The 15,095-nt window shown below is 40.2% G+C and overlaps 1 protein-coding gene across 1 annotated transcript in view; it reads right to left on the minus strand.

The window, feature by feature from the left end:
- The window catches only part of LOC136875008 (lysosomal-associated transmembrane protein 4B), a 168,960-nt gene that overhangs the window by 128,386 nt on the left and 25,479 nt on the right, over positions 1 to 15,095 (minus strand). The gene's annotated exons all lie outside the window — the stretch shown is intronic.

Here is a 15,095-nt window from a genome sequence, read left to right on the forward strand (position 1 = left end):
CGCAGATGGTCGGGCGACCCGCAAGCATAACATTTACGGGGTGTGACTGGTCGGCGAGGTGGAGGCCGAAGATTACTAAAAGAGGGAGGGGGTTCTTTCGCGACACGCAAAGAGTCGACGTATCTAACTCCTTCCGCTGAGACGGCCAATGCTTCAAGTTCAGAGAAGGTTTGCGGGCACGCCGCGAAACACAAATATCACCTATAGGATGGTGAAATTCCTCCCACAATAGCTTGTACAATCTGATCCTCAGGGAAGTGAAGAGCAAACACCCTAGTATATAACTTAATATCTTGGATGAAATCTGCCAAGTTTTCATCCAAGCGCTGTACCCGATAATAGTACTTCTGAATAAGGGAGGACCTTGCCCTGTCCGGGACGAAGTTAGCTAGCAAGTGGGCGTGGAAGTCTTCAATCGATGATTGCTCGGCAATGGCTCTAACTATTTTGTCTGAGAGAATACCTATTGCATAGGGATAGATAATTTGCAATATTTGGCATGGAGAAAGAGAAAACACAAGAGCATGATCCTGAAATTCAACTAAAAATCTTAAAAATGAAATTACGTCACTGGTGGTATTAACGGAAAACTTAGAGATACCTCTGAGCAACATTGCCAATGGATGAGGCAAGCTGCTAAACCCGGGTGACATAGTAGGTAAAGGTTTCAATGGCAAGGAAGTTAATTCAGAACGTATATTACTCAACGATGCACGGCGTTCAGACTCGTTGTCCAATGGGGCAGAGATAGTTTGAGCGGCAACGGTTATCCTATTGGCTTCTCCTTTAGGAGGCTCTTCCTCGCTACCTACATTCATCGTGGTGGGTTGATCAATTTTGGGAGGAACTTCCCCAGTTAACAATTGAGTGACCTTGCTAGATAATTCAGAAATACTTTCAAGCAACGTACTAGCTTCCTTCCTCTGAACGTCATTCAACTTCAGAGACAACAGATCGTTAACTCTATTTGAAAAATGATATAGCCTGGCTTGCACACGCTTAATTTGATTAGGAGAAGGATGATTTTCGTCAAAAAAAACTAACTACCGATGCTAGCCCAGTAGTATTCTCGGTGATCGTGGAAAGAGAGTCGTCAATTTCTTTCTCTCCCAAATTGGGGATGGAAATGGGCAAATCAAGGGACTCTCTAAGCTTGTTGGTGTCTATCGCAACCGTGCCTCCAGATTGCACATTTCTGATAGTTAACTCATAGATCAACTCCTCCTTGCGCAAATAGTTAAGATGGAGAACATCGCGAGGGCCGGGCATGATGACAGAACAATTTTTAAAAAAATCAGAAAATTCCAGCAACTGAGAAAATTGTTAGAGTATGAATCAAAGCAATGTTTAGCCGTCAAAAGGGGCTAAATTGAGACCCATTCAACCACGCTCTGCTATCACTTGTTACCGTGTTTTTGTGGTAGTTATGCGTGAAAGAAGGTGCGGGTGTGAACGGGTCTCAAGCTACGAAATTATAGTGCATGTAAAATTAACAAGGTTATATTTTCTTTTCCAAATAAAGAAATAACAATCATGGCAGGTACAGAGTAGCAAGGCAATAAAAATACAATTACAATATTTACAGGATTTTGGCTTCGAGCCCCAGCCTCACACTTCTTGAGCAATTAGCCCAGTTTTACCCCAAACACAAGTTTCAACAGAGGGGCAGAAAACCCCATTCATGCCTAGGAGCACTTGCTCCAAAATACACAGTAAGGCCTCCTTGAGCCACGCAGAAAACAAAATTTTCGGGAAAAGAGCAACTTGCTCTCAAAATTCAGGCCTGTCAAAGGCCACACCTAATTCCACCTTCAAGCTGTCCTCCAAGGACATATACACAGGGGTAAAATACCCAACCTACTGAGGTCTATTAAATGAGAAGAAGGTTAATTACATGACCTCTAAAATTTAGAGAGGAGGCGATCTGCACTCCTAATGCATTTGTTTTTAAAACCTAATCTGGCTCTAGGCCACTAATGCAAGGGCTAATCCCATACTACAGAGGTGACTTTAGAAAAGAACAATTTGCTGTACGTTAACGAATAATAGGTTGAGAAAAATAAGTTCACCTCAAAACAATATGATTGGGAGCTCGAGAGGGTTAAGCACCCTCTATCCCGATATGCAGTTTAAAGATAGAATAGATACATTTTAAGGAAGGTTACATTATGGAAAAACTTCGGACCCGCCCCGAGAGTTAAACTGCTGAGCTAGCAAAGAAAGAAGTTATTAATCGGCCATTACCTTGTTGTTGACCGCTGCCGAAGAAAGAGGCGCTTCCCGCCCCCTGCTATGTACTTTACACACTGAAAGATGGAACAGAAGTGGCGCAGAGACCCTCAAATCAGCAGTTTATATACTCTCGCGGAAAGTTCGAGGCGTTTCAGGAAGGAAAACACCCGCCCACAATCTTTTTATTGGTGGATAACGAAAACCCCTACACAAGATGAAGAAGAAACACATTATTGGTGGAAAATTAATTTAAGAAATTCGGGATTGGCTAAATTCAAAACAAGGGGAAAGAAAGGGTTAATATTGCCAACTTAAACAATGACCGAAAGAAATTTAGCAAAGAACAAACTTTTGAAATTAAATTTTCTCCAAAAAACAGTTCTTTCACTCCGCACTAGGGTGCACTATTGTTGATCTTCAGTAGTGTCCTCTAGAAGAGAAAGTTCACACTTCTTACTACAAATGACACAGTTCAAAAACTCCAAAATTTCCAGGTAGTGACATCTTCTGAGAAAGTAGAAAATTAATACCGTAGATAAAGTTCAGACTTCCTCCAGCAGAGGAGTTTCAACTGGCGCACATTTTAAATTAGCGGCGTGGAGGTGTACCGCCCGGTACAATTATTATTATTATTATTATTATTATTATTATTATTATTATTATTATTATTATTATTATTATTATTATTATTATTATTATTATTATTATTTTATAGGATTATTGCTTTGTGAATATGTATCTGGGCTGGAAGCCTGTTTTGTTCATTAATAAATACCATACCAATATTACAACTCTAAGATCATCCCAGATTGTTTCGCAAGCGGTTTCGAGTCCGTATATGCAATTAAAAAAGAACAATACGCCGTACCAAACAATTACTCCACCATCTCCATCAGGAGTCCACATAAATAGTATAACGAGAGAAGACTTAATTATAGCAATAAAGAATTGGTTGGACCTGATCAGATACCTCCTTATGTAATAAAAGTCTGAGCGGATATTTTTATAGACACATTGGTTTTCATTTACAAAAAACTGATCATTAAATCCTGTACATTTCCCTCCTATACATCAAGATAAAGTTGGAATTCAAGAGGACACACTGGGACACATATCCATTTATACAGCAACGAGCAAAGGATTGGAATAATTTATCAAGGGAAATGTTCGATTAATTTCCAAGTTCTTTGAAAATGTTCAAGAAAAAGGCTAAGAAAACAACTGATAGGGAATCTGCCGCCTGAGCGATAGTCCTAAATGCAGATCATTGATTGATTGATTGATTGTGTTTGTTTTTTATTTTGATTTTGAAGTAAAGGAACTTGGTGCCTTCTATACTTTATTGCATTCGATACGTCTTAATGATGCGATATTACAACTTGATGACGGGCATGACTCTTGCATGCGTAACCATTTTCAACAATACAAAATCATCCGCCCAATCGGTAATAGGCTTGGAAAGTGCCAACTTCAATTAATGAAATACATTTGCAAAAATTAAAAGTCTCTTCATAACATCTTGCCCCCCTTGAAAGGAGTTCTTTCAACTAACTATTGTAATCTTATACCTATTGTAAAAATACTTATTCTTAACACATGCATTAATACAAAACCCTATAAATACATATTTTTATCATTAAAAGAAAATAATATTGAAATTATATCTTTGATGAAAATTAACACAAAGTTAAAGATATCACAGGAAATCTTGAATTCAGTTCTCCTTGTCAATGGGAAGAGAGCAAATTTTCTTGATGCTTCGGGTAAAAGTTCCACCAACCGTCCGAACGGTGACAACCCTCACCTCACCATCTCGTCCAGGGTGAACTTGAACTATCCTACCTCTGGGCCACTCTAGAGGAGGGATGTTGTCCTAAATTAATAGCACCAAAGAATCAACATCAATACGTCGATTGGTATCATGCCGCTTGACGCGTTTTTGCAATTCCTGCAAGTATTCTCGCTGCCATCTCTGCCACAACCGCTGCCGAGTTTTCTGCAAGTGCTGCCAACGTGACAAGCGGTTATCGGGTTCTCTCAACAAATCCCTTTGCACAGGTTGCACGATCGAGTCACTTAGAAGAAAATGTGCTGGTATTAAGACTTCTAAATCATTTGGATTATTTGGCAAGGGAGTAAAGGGACGTGAATTTAATACAGCCTCTATATCGCAAAGAATAGTGTAGGTTTCTTCGAAAGTTAGCACGCGTCCCTGTGTTTCAGTCAGTAAATGTCTTTTCATCATCTTTACAGCTGCTTCCCACAATCCCCAAAGTGGGGTGACCGGGAAGGAATGAAACTCCACTGTATCTGTTGCTGAGCGAGTGAGGAGGTAATGGTCGTTGACCCCTTTTCCAAAAAGGACTGGATATCTTGTAGTGCGCTGGCTGCTCCAATGAAATTCTTCCCATTATCAGAGAAAAGCTGCTTGCACTAACCTCTTCTTGCCGTAAAGCGTTGCAGTGCAGCTAAGAAAGCTTCGGTGGTTAGCTCCGACACCAACTCCAAATGCACTGCCTTGGTACTGAAGCATGTAAATACAGCTACGTAACTTTTGTAAATATGAATGCGGCCTCTTCTGTGTCTTTCTCTTGCAGACATTGGACCTGCATAGTCCACTCCTATGGTAACAAAGGGTCGAACAACTAACCTAACCCTTTCCTTTGGTAAATCTGCCACGCGTACCTCCGGAACTGTAAGATGGTAACAAAAGCACTTCAGACACCTTTTGACAATATTTTTCCCTTCTCTTCTGCCGCTGATAGGCCAATATCGTTGTCGAGTTGCATGTAGCAGTTGCTCTGGGGGACAATGCTTCAGACGACGATGTTCATTTTCCATTACCATTCTGGTGATATGATGATTTGCTGGTAGAAGCAGAGGATGTCTCTGTTCTGATGTTACCTCCGAAAAACGAAGCCTTCCTCCAACCCTAATCAATCTGTCACTATCTAGAAACGGACTGAGTGACTTTAGAGAACTCTTCTTTGGGAGGACTTGATTATTAATTAAGCAATGTAGTACTTGAGGGAATGCTTCTAATTGTGTCCATTTGACTACCTGCTTCTCTGCTTTACAAGTTTCTTGTATTTCTAGTGAACCTTTTTTCCTTTCTGGTGGTTTGAGTTTGCAATTATAAATGAATCTTTGACAATATGCTACTATATGGCATAATTTCGGAAATGACGAGAATTTATTCAGTAGAATGCTGGTCGATGTTGCTGTCAACGTAACTGCTGTGACCTTTAGCTCTGGCAGTTTTGTTTCAAATTCTTCTGAATGCTCTGGTTGTTGACATTGTGTGCGAAGCCAAGAAGGTCCACTCCACCACAGCTTTTTATGTTCGAGTTCTGCTGAAGTAATTCCTCTTGAGAGAAGATCAGGTGGATTTTCAGTCGAAGGAACATTCTTCCAGGTGGTTGCATCAGTGGCTTCTTGAATCTTGGCAATCCCGTTTGCCACAAATGTCTTCAGCAGCCTTGGCTCAGTGTTGATCCACCCCAAGACAATTGTACTGTCACTCTATAATCTGATCTGACCAACTTTTCTTTCAAAGTTGACAAGTTGCGCAAGAAGAAGGGCTGCCTCCAATTCGAGTCTTGGCAACGAAATGGTTTTTAAAGGAGCTACTTTCGTCTTCACACAAAGTAAATTGTAAATGTAGAGACCACTTTGCGTCTGACAAACTGCATTAATGCATGCTCGAAAAGCCTTCTCTGAAGCATCACTAAATCCAAACAAATCAAAAGAGCCAGAGCAATTCCCAGGATTTATGTTTCTCATAATTCTGATGTTGATCAGTCTTTCTAATGACGTATAGTACTCGTTCCAAATCTGAAGGTGGTCTCGAGACAATGGCTGATCCCATTGAAATCCATCTACCCATAAGTGTTGCATCAACAACTTCCCTTTGATCAGTACTGGACCCACGAGTCCTAGTGGATCAAAAACTGTGCTATTTTGGAGGCGACTTCTCTTTTGGATCTTGGTGATTGCTTTGCCAGCTCAACTCGAAACTGAAGGCAATCTTGTGCTGAGTCCCCGAGGAGTCCAAGAGTCTTACTAGCTTCACCTTTGTCTAAAACCAGTAAAGTCCCTTCGTCACTTTTGCTCTCCAAATCGTGCAAGATCTCTTTGCTGTTGGACCTCCATTTCCTCAAATGCATTCCACCACTCTTGAGTATACTTTGTTGCCGTAGCCCTATCACGTCTTCTAGAATGTCTCCTCCCCTTAAGCAGTCATCCATATAAAAATCATCGCGAATAGCCTTTGCTGCTGCTGGAAATTCATTTTAGTGAAGAGTAGCCAATTCATTTAGGCATCTCATGGCATGGTAAGGTGCCGATGCTGTTCCGTTTGTCACTGTATTCAGCTGATAAATCCTCACTGGGGCTGAAGATTCCTCTTTCCACAAAATCTGCTGTAATGCTCGATCTTCAGGATGGATGAGGATTTGCCGAAACATCTTTTCCACATCTGCCGTCATGACGTACACTACCGCTCATTAATTTCAATACACCCTGGTATTTCAGATTGAAAACACAAATCAAACGTTATTTCTCACAAAAGATAATTATATTAACTTACACATATATAATACAATCACAAACATTATATTTTACTTTCATCAAAATCTCCTCCTTTGGATTTAATGACTGCCTCACAAACTCGAAGCATATGGTCAATCAGTTTTTGTAGGTATCGTGAATCTATATGATTCCACACATGCTTAACAATATTCCAGAGATGTTCCTTGCTGGATATATTAGCTTCCCTGATACGTCTGTCCACTTCATCCCAGAACATTTCAATGGGATTTCAATCGGGCCTTTGGGACGTCCATACCACATCTTTCAGTACTTTCTGTTTTTCCTTTGATGCAATGTAGTTCGTACAGTATGCTGACCGATGTTTTGGGTCATTATACTGTTGTAAGGTGAACCCTTTCCCTATTAAGCGCAATCCACTTGGTAATGCATGATACTGAAGTATGCGGTGGTACTGCTTCTGATCTATACATCCTTCTACTTTCATAATGTCGCCAACTCTATCTCCGGCGAAAACATCCCCAAACCATAATAGAACCTCCGCCGTGTTTAACTGTACGTGGAACACACTGCTGGGATACCCTTTCCCCTACAAATCGGCGAACAAATATTCTCCTCCTGGTTCCAAAAATTTCGAACTTAGATTAATCGGTGAATAACACCTTCATCCACTTTTCCGATGTTCAATTACGATGTTTTCTAGCCCATTCAAGTCTCTTCTGTTTATTTATGGGCCTTAGAAGGGGTTTTCTTGCTATGACACATCCTTTCAAGCCGGCTTCATTCAGTCTCCTTTTTACTGTTGCAACATATATTTTTGTCGTATTCATTTCTACCAATTCTGCACAAATTTGGGGCGCTGTTTGGAATCTATTTCTCTTACTGGTAATACTGATATACTTATCATCACTTTTAGTTGTTTTACGAGGTCGTCCTGGTCGTGGTGTGTCCTTATTGCTACCTGTTGTCTTCTGGCGGTGAATGGTGTGTAGGGTGTATTGCACTCTCCTATAGACGCACTACACTGTTTCGCAATTTGGCGAATAGGTAAACCTGCTTGGCTAAGTGCTACAATTGCAGCACGTTTTTCTATGGATATCTCCACTCGTGGAGCCATACTAGCGATGTGCACACGTCAACTGTCACGAAGGAACTGACATGCAGGAACCACATGTTATGTATCGTAGGTATGTTTGCCGTTCGCTGCAGATATCACATCACTACAGGGAACAACACAGATGCACCAAATGCGGCGTCCGTCGGCAAATAGGTAAACAAACATATCCGATAGGTACACAACGTTTATGTACACAACATTGGTTGTTGGGTACTATTGTATCTCGATGACCACAAACAAAAATCATGTTATGTGTACAACTGTTGTACTATTCCTTTGCTTCCTCAACCGTAACCACAGTATTAGACCTTATCTACAGAGAACGAGATGTCAATTATTGGGTGTATTGAAATTAATGAGCGGTAGTGTACTTATTACTGCGAAATCTATGTACAATGTGAAAAAGATCTCGCTGTAAATTAGGTCCTGTCATGAGCTTGTCATTGAGTGATGTCCCGAGTGATGTTTTTGCCGGGGCATGAAATACCACTCTGACCTTTGTGGTGTCACTATCTGGACGTACCACTGGTTGATGGGGTATGAAGTATGAATTTGGTACATCTTGATTTTGGTTTTTGGTTTGTTTCAATCAAGCTCATATGCCCTAGTTTTTCAAATTCATCTATGAAATCTGCATAAGCTGTCTTGAGTTCGGGGTGTCTGCTTATTCTCTTGACTAATGATTCTAGTCTGTTTAGTGCGTGTTTTCTTGATTCTCCGAGGATGACATCCGGTTTGATAGGGACCCTTACGATGAATCTACCTGTTGTATCTCTCGAAACGGTGTCCGTAAACTGTCTTTCACATATTCTTTCTTCTGATGTGTAATGTTGAATCTCCGGAATTGCTTCTTGTTTCCAAAATTTTTCCATCTGATCTGATAATTGTTGATTGCTAATTTTCATGCATGTTGTTGTTGATCCTTGTTTGTTCTCAAAAACTTCACCGCCTATAATCCAGTCTAATCGGGTGTTTTGCAGAGCTGGTTGTCCTTCAGCTTCATTCTTGGGTGGGCCTATGACTATTTTCCAATAAATTCCTGCACCAATTAATATGTCTATGCCTCCAGGCTTGTTGAATGTGGGGTCTGCCAAGCGAATGTCCTGTGGAATAATAATCTTGTCCTTCTTGATCTCCAACTGTGGCAATCGTACTGTTATAGTTGGCAAAACTAGAAATTCTGCTTCCACCTCAAATCCGTCATTCCTTGAAGCGAGGTTACTCTCCTGATCCTTTTTGTTTCCACTTTGGAACAATATACTCAAATGATCTGTGTGTTTGTCTTGACATTCGGTAAACCAAGTTTCTTATACAGACCTTCCTTTATTAGATTCGACTGAGATCCCGGATCCAGTAAGGTTCGGCATGTCATTCTTCTTCCGTGAACATCTTTCACATCAAGTAAAGCTGTTGACAAAAGTATTTGCGATGTTATTCCTTTCGCCAAGCTCACATTGAGTGAAGCAGGTGAATGCTGAGATTCGACACACAGGTTTATGGGCACTTGATTTTCTTTAACATTTTGTTTCTGTTTGTCATCTTCCTCAGCATGCAAAAGTGTGTTGTGAGGAAGTCGACATTTCTTGCATTTTGATCCCCTGCAATTTTTTGCAATATGTCCTGGTTTCAAACAGTTATGACACTGTCCTTTTTCTCGGAGCAGTTTTCTTCTGTCTTCAATTGATCGCTTAATTAATTCTTCAGATGTAAAATGGGATGACTTCCACCACACAGATTACAGCTTGCACGAGTTGTCATAACAACTTTCTTGCTAGGTTGTTTGTTCTTCGGATTTGCCTTCATGTTCAATTCCTTGGTTTTGTTGTGATTTAACAGCATATAATATGATTGGGAATGCTCAGTTAAAAATTTCAAGAAATCATCCAATGTTGGCATCTTTTCTGGAGTGTTGCCTTTCACCTTTTCCTGCCAGTCTCTTTGCTCAATGAAATCCATCTGCTTCTTTGCTAGATGAATAACCAATGTATCCCAGTATTGTACTGGTTGCTTCATTGCTTTTAATAAAGCCATGTGAGTTTGAATATGAAATTGTAATTGTCTGAGTGATTCAGATTTGTTCTCTTTAAAAACTGTAGGAAACTTGAAAAGTTCATCTAGATGTGTCTAGTTTATCATTCTTTGATTATCATATGTATCTACAAGCAAGTTCCACGCACTTGTGTATTTTTCTTCTGAAATGGTAAAACCTTGAATTACTTTGCGTGCCTCGCCCTGCAGAAGACCGATCAGATATTGATATTTTTGGATATTTGTTAGCTGAGTATCATTATGAATGGTTGACTCAAAACTGTTCTTAAAAAGCAACCATTTTGTGAATTCGCCGTTGAATTCCGGTAATTTAATTTCTGGTAATTTATGTAATCTTCTTTTATGATGTTGTGGAACTTCCTGTTGATGAACGGCGTTGTTTACTGCCGTGTTCATTTGAGCTAGTAAATTATTTTGAACATCCTCTGCTTCATCTATTATCATTTGCAGTTGCGTAACTGCCCGGAAATAAATTGATTCATAAAGCTCTCGCTCTCCCTCACATTCCTCTTGAAGCTGTAGTGCAGCTGTTTCATTAGTGATCTCTGTTTCCTCAATTTTAATTTGTACATCTTCAAAAGAATTACATAGCTCTTCACACTTTTTAATTCTAACCTTCGCCTCTGATTTTGACGTGTCAGCTGTAATCGACTTTATTATTCTTGTTAACGTGCCTTTTACTCGACTACGCGATTGTTTCAATTTCGTTAGTTGCGACATATTGAAATTAAGGTTATGCTGTGAAAGCTCGAATGGATTGCGTGAAGGTTATGTATAAGCTCAAAGGAATCGTGTTGCTGAATTGAGGATATATGACAAAGGATTTTGGAGCTTTTATATTTATGACAACAGGAGGATCAATGGACTTCAATTATTATTTTCTTATTATTATTATTATTATGTTGATCACTGCATGTTTATGTTACGAAAACATGCGCTAAGGGAAAGAGAAAGAGGCTAGAATCTAAGAGTACCGTATGTATAGCAAGGATGGTGTACATGTCAAAGAGACTCACGCTCTCACCGAGATTCTTGCATTGAGCGGTGAGAAGAAGGTAAAACTTGAAATCTTGTCTTTTCTTCTTTGTATGTATCAACGAGCTAGAATAACATAGAGAGGCGGAAGCGCTGCTTGGGTGAAGCTAATAGAACGAGCGTCCGCCATATTTCCTGTGGTCACACAAGCAAGGGAGCATGGCAGTTGAATGACGAAAAGTGTAGAAAATACGCATTTTAGAATCACTGGGGCAGAATTAAAGACCGTTCCCGAAAGCTTAAAGCATTAAAAGTCATAGACTGCGAGTACCGCCACTTCATCGTATTGCGGCACGAGGCCAACGTGACGATCATTTGATTGTAGGGTAGTTCTAAATTATCGCACAGCGACATACAAATAGGCCTCGAAATCGGAACAAGAGCGTTACCCTGCTTGGCTGCTGTAGTTAAGCGAAAAAACAGTTGGCATAAATATTTATGATAGAAATCCTTAAAATGATACGTTAGAACCTCATTCTGACCCTACTTTTGAAAGTACTGTATTGCATCCCCATGAGTACTGTCTTCCTTCCTTAATCTGTTTACCCTCCAGGGTTGGTTTTTTCCACGGATTCAGCGAGGGATCCCACCTCTTCCACCTCAAGGGAGTGTTCTAGAGCGTGAGGCTTAGGGTCGAGGGATACGACTGGGAAGGAAGTCCAGTACATCGCCCAGGTGGCCACACCTGCTATGTTGAACAGGATCCCTAACTTAGGAAGCAGCCCGGAATTTGCCCCGAGGGGACGTGAGAAACCACTTCGGGGATGGCTGATGGCGGAGTCGAACCCACCTCTGCTCAGTTGACCTCCCGAGATTCAGTATACCCCGTTCCAACCCTCGTACCGCTTTTCAAATTTCGTGGCAGTGCCGAAAATCGAACTCGGGCACCCGGGGTGGCAGCTACTCACGCAAACCACTACACCATAGAGGCGGCCAATGAGTACTGTACCACTATAATTTTTAATGTAATTATTTATTATAATACAGGGGCATATCATTTTCTTCCCATTACAATATCATACTGGAATTAATATCTGAAAGGTAACCTTGAAAGTTGTCCATTATGAAGTGTGGCATAGTTTTAAATACCAATGCAACTGACATCTAAAATAAAGGCTGCATAATTTCACAAATAGCAGTAAAGTACTGTATTTGCGATACTTGGTGTATGTTTGACCGAAATAGGTGACTTTTCGTGGTTACGTTTCCTTGGTGGTGGGCGCTCCATTTTCTTTGTAAACATCAATGAAAATTGAATGGGGTTGGAACGGCGTTTGTCAATAATCGCCGTTGTTAATTTGTTCCATACATGTACTTAATTATCTTCGAAATGTACAGAGCATAAGGGACTGTACTGAGTGGGATACCATTAATTTCTTTTCGCATTGTTCCGTTAATTCCTTGTTCTTTAAAGGTAATCTGAAACATAATCCGACAAATAATTACCGTGGCTACCCGTACTTTCGCTAGAAACAATAAAATGGGTTTAATTACAAACAGAAGTTACAAAAAGGAATCTCGGCTATCATTCAGTAATGCGTTCTTAAAAAGCGATATATCCTTGGTTTTATTACTCTTATTAGTACAACCGTACACTGAGCATACGGCTGGCAGTTTTGAAAGCGAGAATCTATCTTTTTACTTCTTAAAACTTACGAAATTAAATTTGCATGGACGATCTCCCTGTCACCTCAACATATGTTCTCGCGCCAATTCACTTTCTTTTGACAACCGTTAACATGGCTGCCCCTTATCAACTTGCTTCCGCGGGGAGCGCTCATGTCAGGCATACAGCCCCTCTATGTTATTCTAGCTCGTTGGTATGTATGTATGTAACATCGAATCGTACTTGCCTGATTACTGATTTATGCTGCACTCCGTTGAAGTTGTTGGCCTCAGCGGTCTGATTTTCGTTATGAACGAGAATGCAATATCCGTGAATGATTCCACGAATTCGAGATGTGCTGTATTTTTACTCCGGTGCTTAACCTCAATTGCGACCCATTGTTTTCACTTCTGCATTTCACATTTCATGATCTTGCTTGTATTGAACATCTCGGTTATTGAGAGCCGTGCTGTTGGGCGCGAATGTTTGTTTTTGATTTTGAAGTAAAGGAACTTGGTGCCTTCTATACTTTATTGCATTTGATACGTCTTAATGATGCGATATTACAACTTGATGACGGACATGACTCTTGCATGCGTAACCATTTTCAACAATACAAAATCATCCGCCCAATCGGTAATAGGCTTGGAAAGTGCCAACTTCAATTAATGAAATACATTTGCAAAAATTAAAAGTCTCTTCAAAACAGATTGATTGATTGATACGGAAAATATCTCGTGAGAGCGAATGTTAGTAAATAACTACCGACGCGAATGTTAGTAGCAGTATTAGTAGTAGTATTTATTCATTCATTATGTTGTTTACATATTTACAGGACTCTGTTTCATATATACATAACCCTTCTAATAACATTATTACTTGAGAAATATTAATCTTGTAACTAAACCACATATATTACAGAAGTATTATTATTATTATTATTATTATTATTATTATTATTATTATTATTATTATTATTATTATTATTATTATTATTATTATTATTATTATTAACATCTTAATACTTAAAATAAATTGAACTTGTAACTATCTCTTGCACACATTAAATAAATTGTTATTATTATTATTATTATTATTATTATTATTATTATTATTATTATTATTATTATTATTATTATTATTATTATTATTATTATTATTATAATACAAAATCACACCAACCTCAACAGAGTCGAGTAGATATCAGTAAAATACCACGTAAGGTGAAACCTTGTGTGTGGTAATTTAGAATATTAATTACATAGAGAGAAATATATTTTAAAATGATGCCTGAAGTACAAGTATGGGTATGAGTGAATGACGGATATGATCAACAGCACATGGTAGAGCGTATAATAGAAATTGGATATGGTGACGTGATATTCTCATTTAGTTATTTCTTCCATAACAGTTTTATTATCCCTGACAACGGATTTAAGACACTTCAGACTCATTTTCTGACTTAATGAAGTAGTTTGTAAAGAACCGGAAAGGACATTAAAGAATTTTGGAATGAAGTACAAGAAATTGCGCTTTGTTATGCTAAGTTTGGGTTTGTCTAACATACAACGGTGGTACATCTTACTGCGTGTTGAATATTCATGTTTAATGTTCTCAATTATATTTTTGTTTTTGTTTATATATTTGTATATTTCAAGGGCATAGAGCTGTTTTACATTAAATATATTTGCTTCAGCATATACACTGACTGACAGAGCAAATGCAACACCAAGAAGGAGTGGTCAGAACTTTATGCCAATTGCAGGGTAGACTGACGTCACTGAGGTATGCTCATGATGTGAAATGCGCCGCTGTGCTGCGCAAGTAGCGAACGATAAATGGGACACGGCGTTGGCGAATGGCCCACTTCGTACCGTGATTTCTCAGCCGACAGTCATTGTAGAACGTGTTGTCGTGTGCCACAGGACACGTGTATAGCTAAGAATGCCAGGCCGCCGTCAACGGAGGCATTTCCAGCAGACAGACGACTTTACGAGGGGTATGGTGATCGGGCTGAGAAGGGCAGGTTGGTCGCTTCGTCAAATCGCAGCCGATACCCATAGGGATGTGTCCACGGTGCAGCGCCTGTGGCGAAGATGATTGGCGCAGGGACATGTGGCACGTGCGAGGGGTCCAGGCGCAGCCCGAGTGACGTCAGCACGCGAGGATCGGCGCATCCGCCGCCAAGCGGTGGCAGCCCCGCACGCCACGTCAACCGCCATTCTTCAGCATGTGCAAGACACCCTGGCTGTTCCAATATCGACCAGAACAATTTCCCGTCGATTGGTTGAAGGAGGCCTGCACTCCCGGCGTCCGCTCAGAAGACTACCATTGACTAAACAGCATAGACGTGCACGCCTGGCATGGTGCCGGGCTAGAGCGACTTGGATGAGGGAATGGCGGAACGTCGTGTTCTCCGATGAGTCACGCTTCTGTTCTGTCAGTGATAGTCACCGCAGACGAGTGTGGCGTCGGCGTGGAGAAAGGTCAAATCCGGCAGTAACTGTG

Source organism: Anabrus simplex, chromosome 5 (assembly GCF_040414725.1).
Source record: "Anabrus simplex isolate iqAnaSimp1 chromosome 5, ASM4041472v1, whole genome shotgun sequence".
NCBI lineage: Eukaryota > Metazoa > Arthropoda > Insecta > Orthoptera > Tettigoniidae > Anabrus > Anabrus simplex.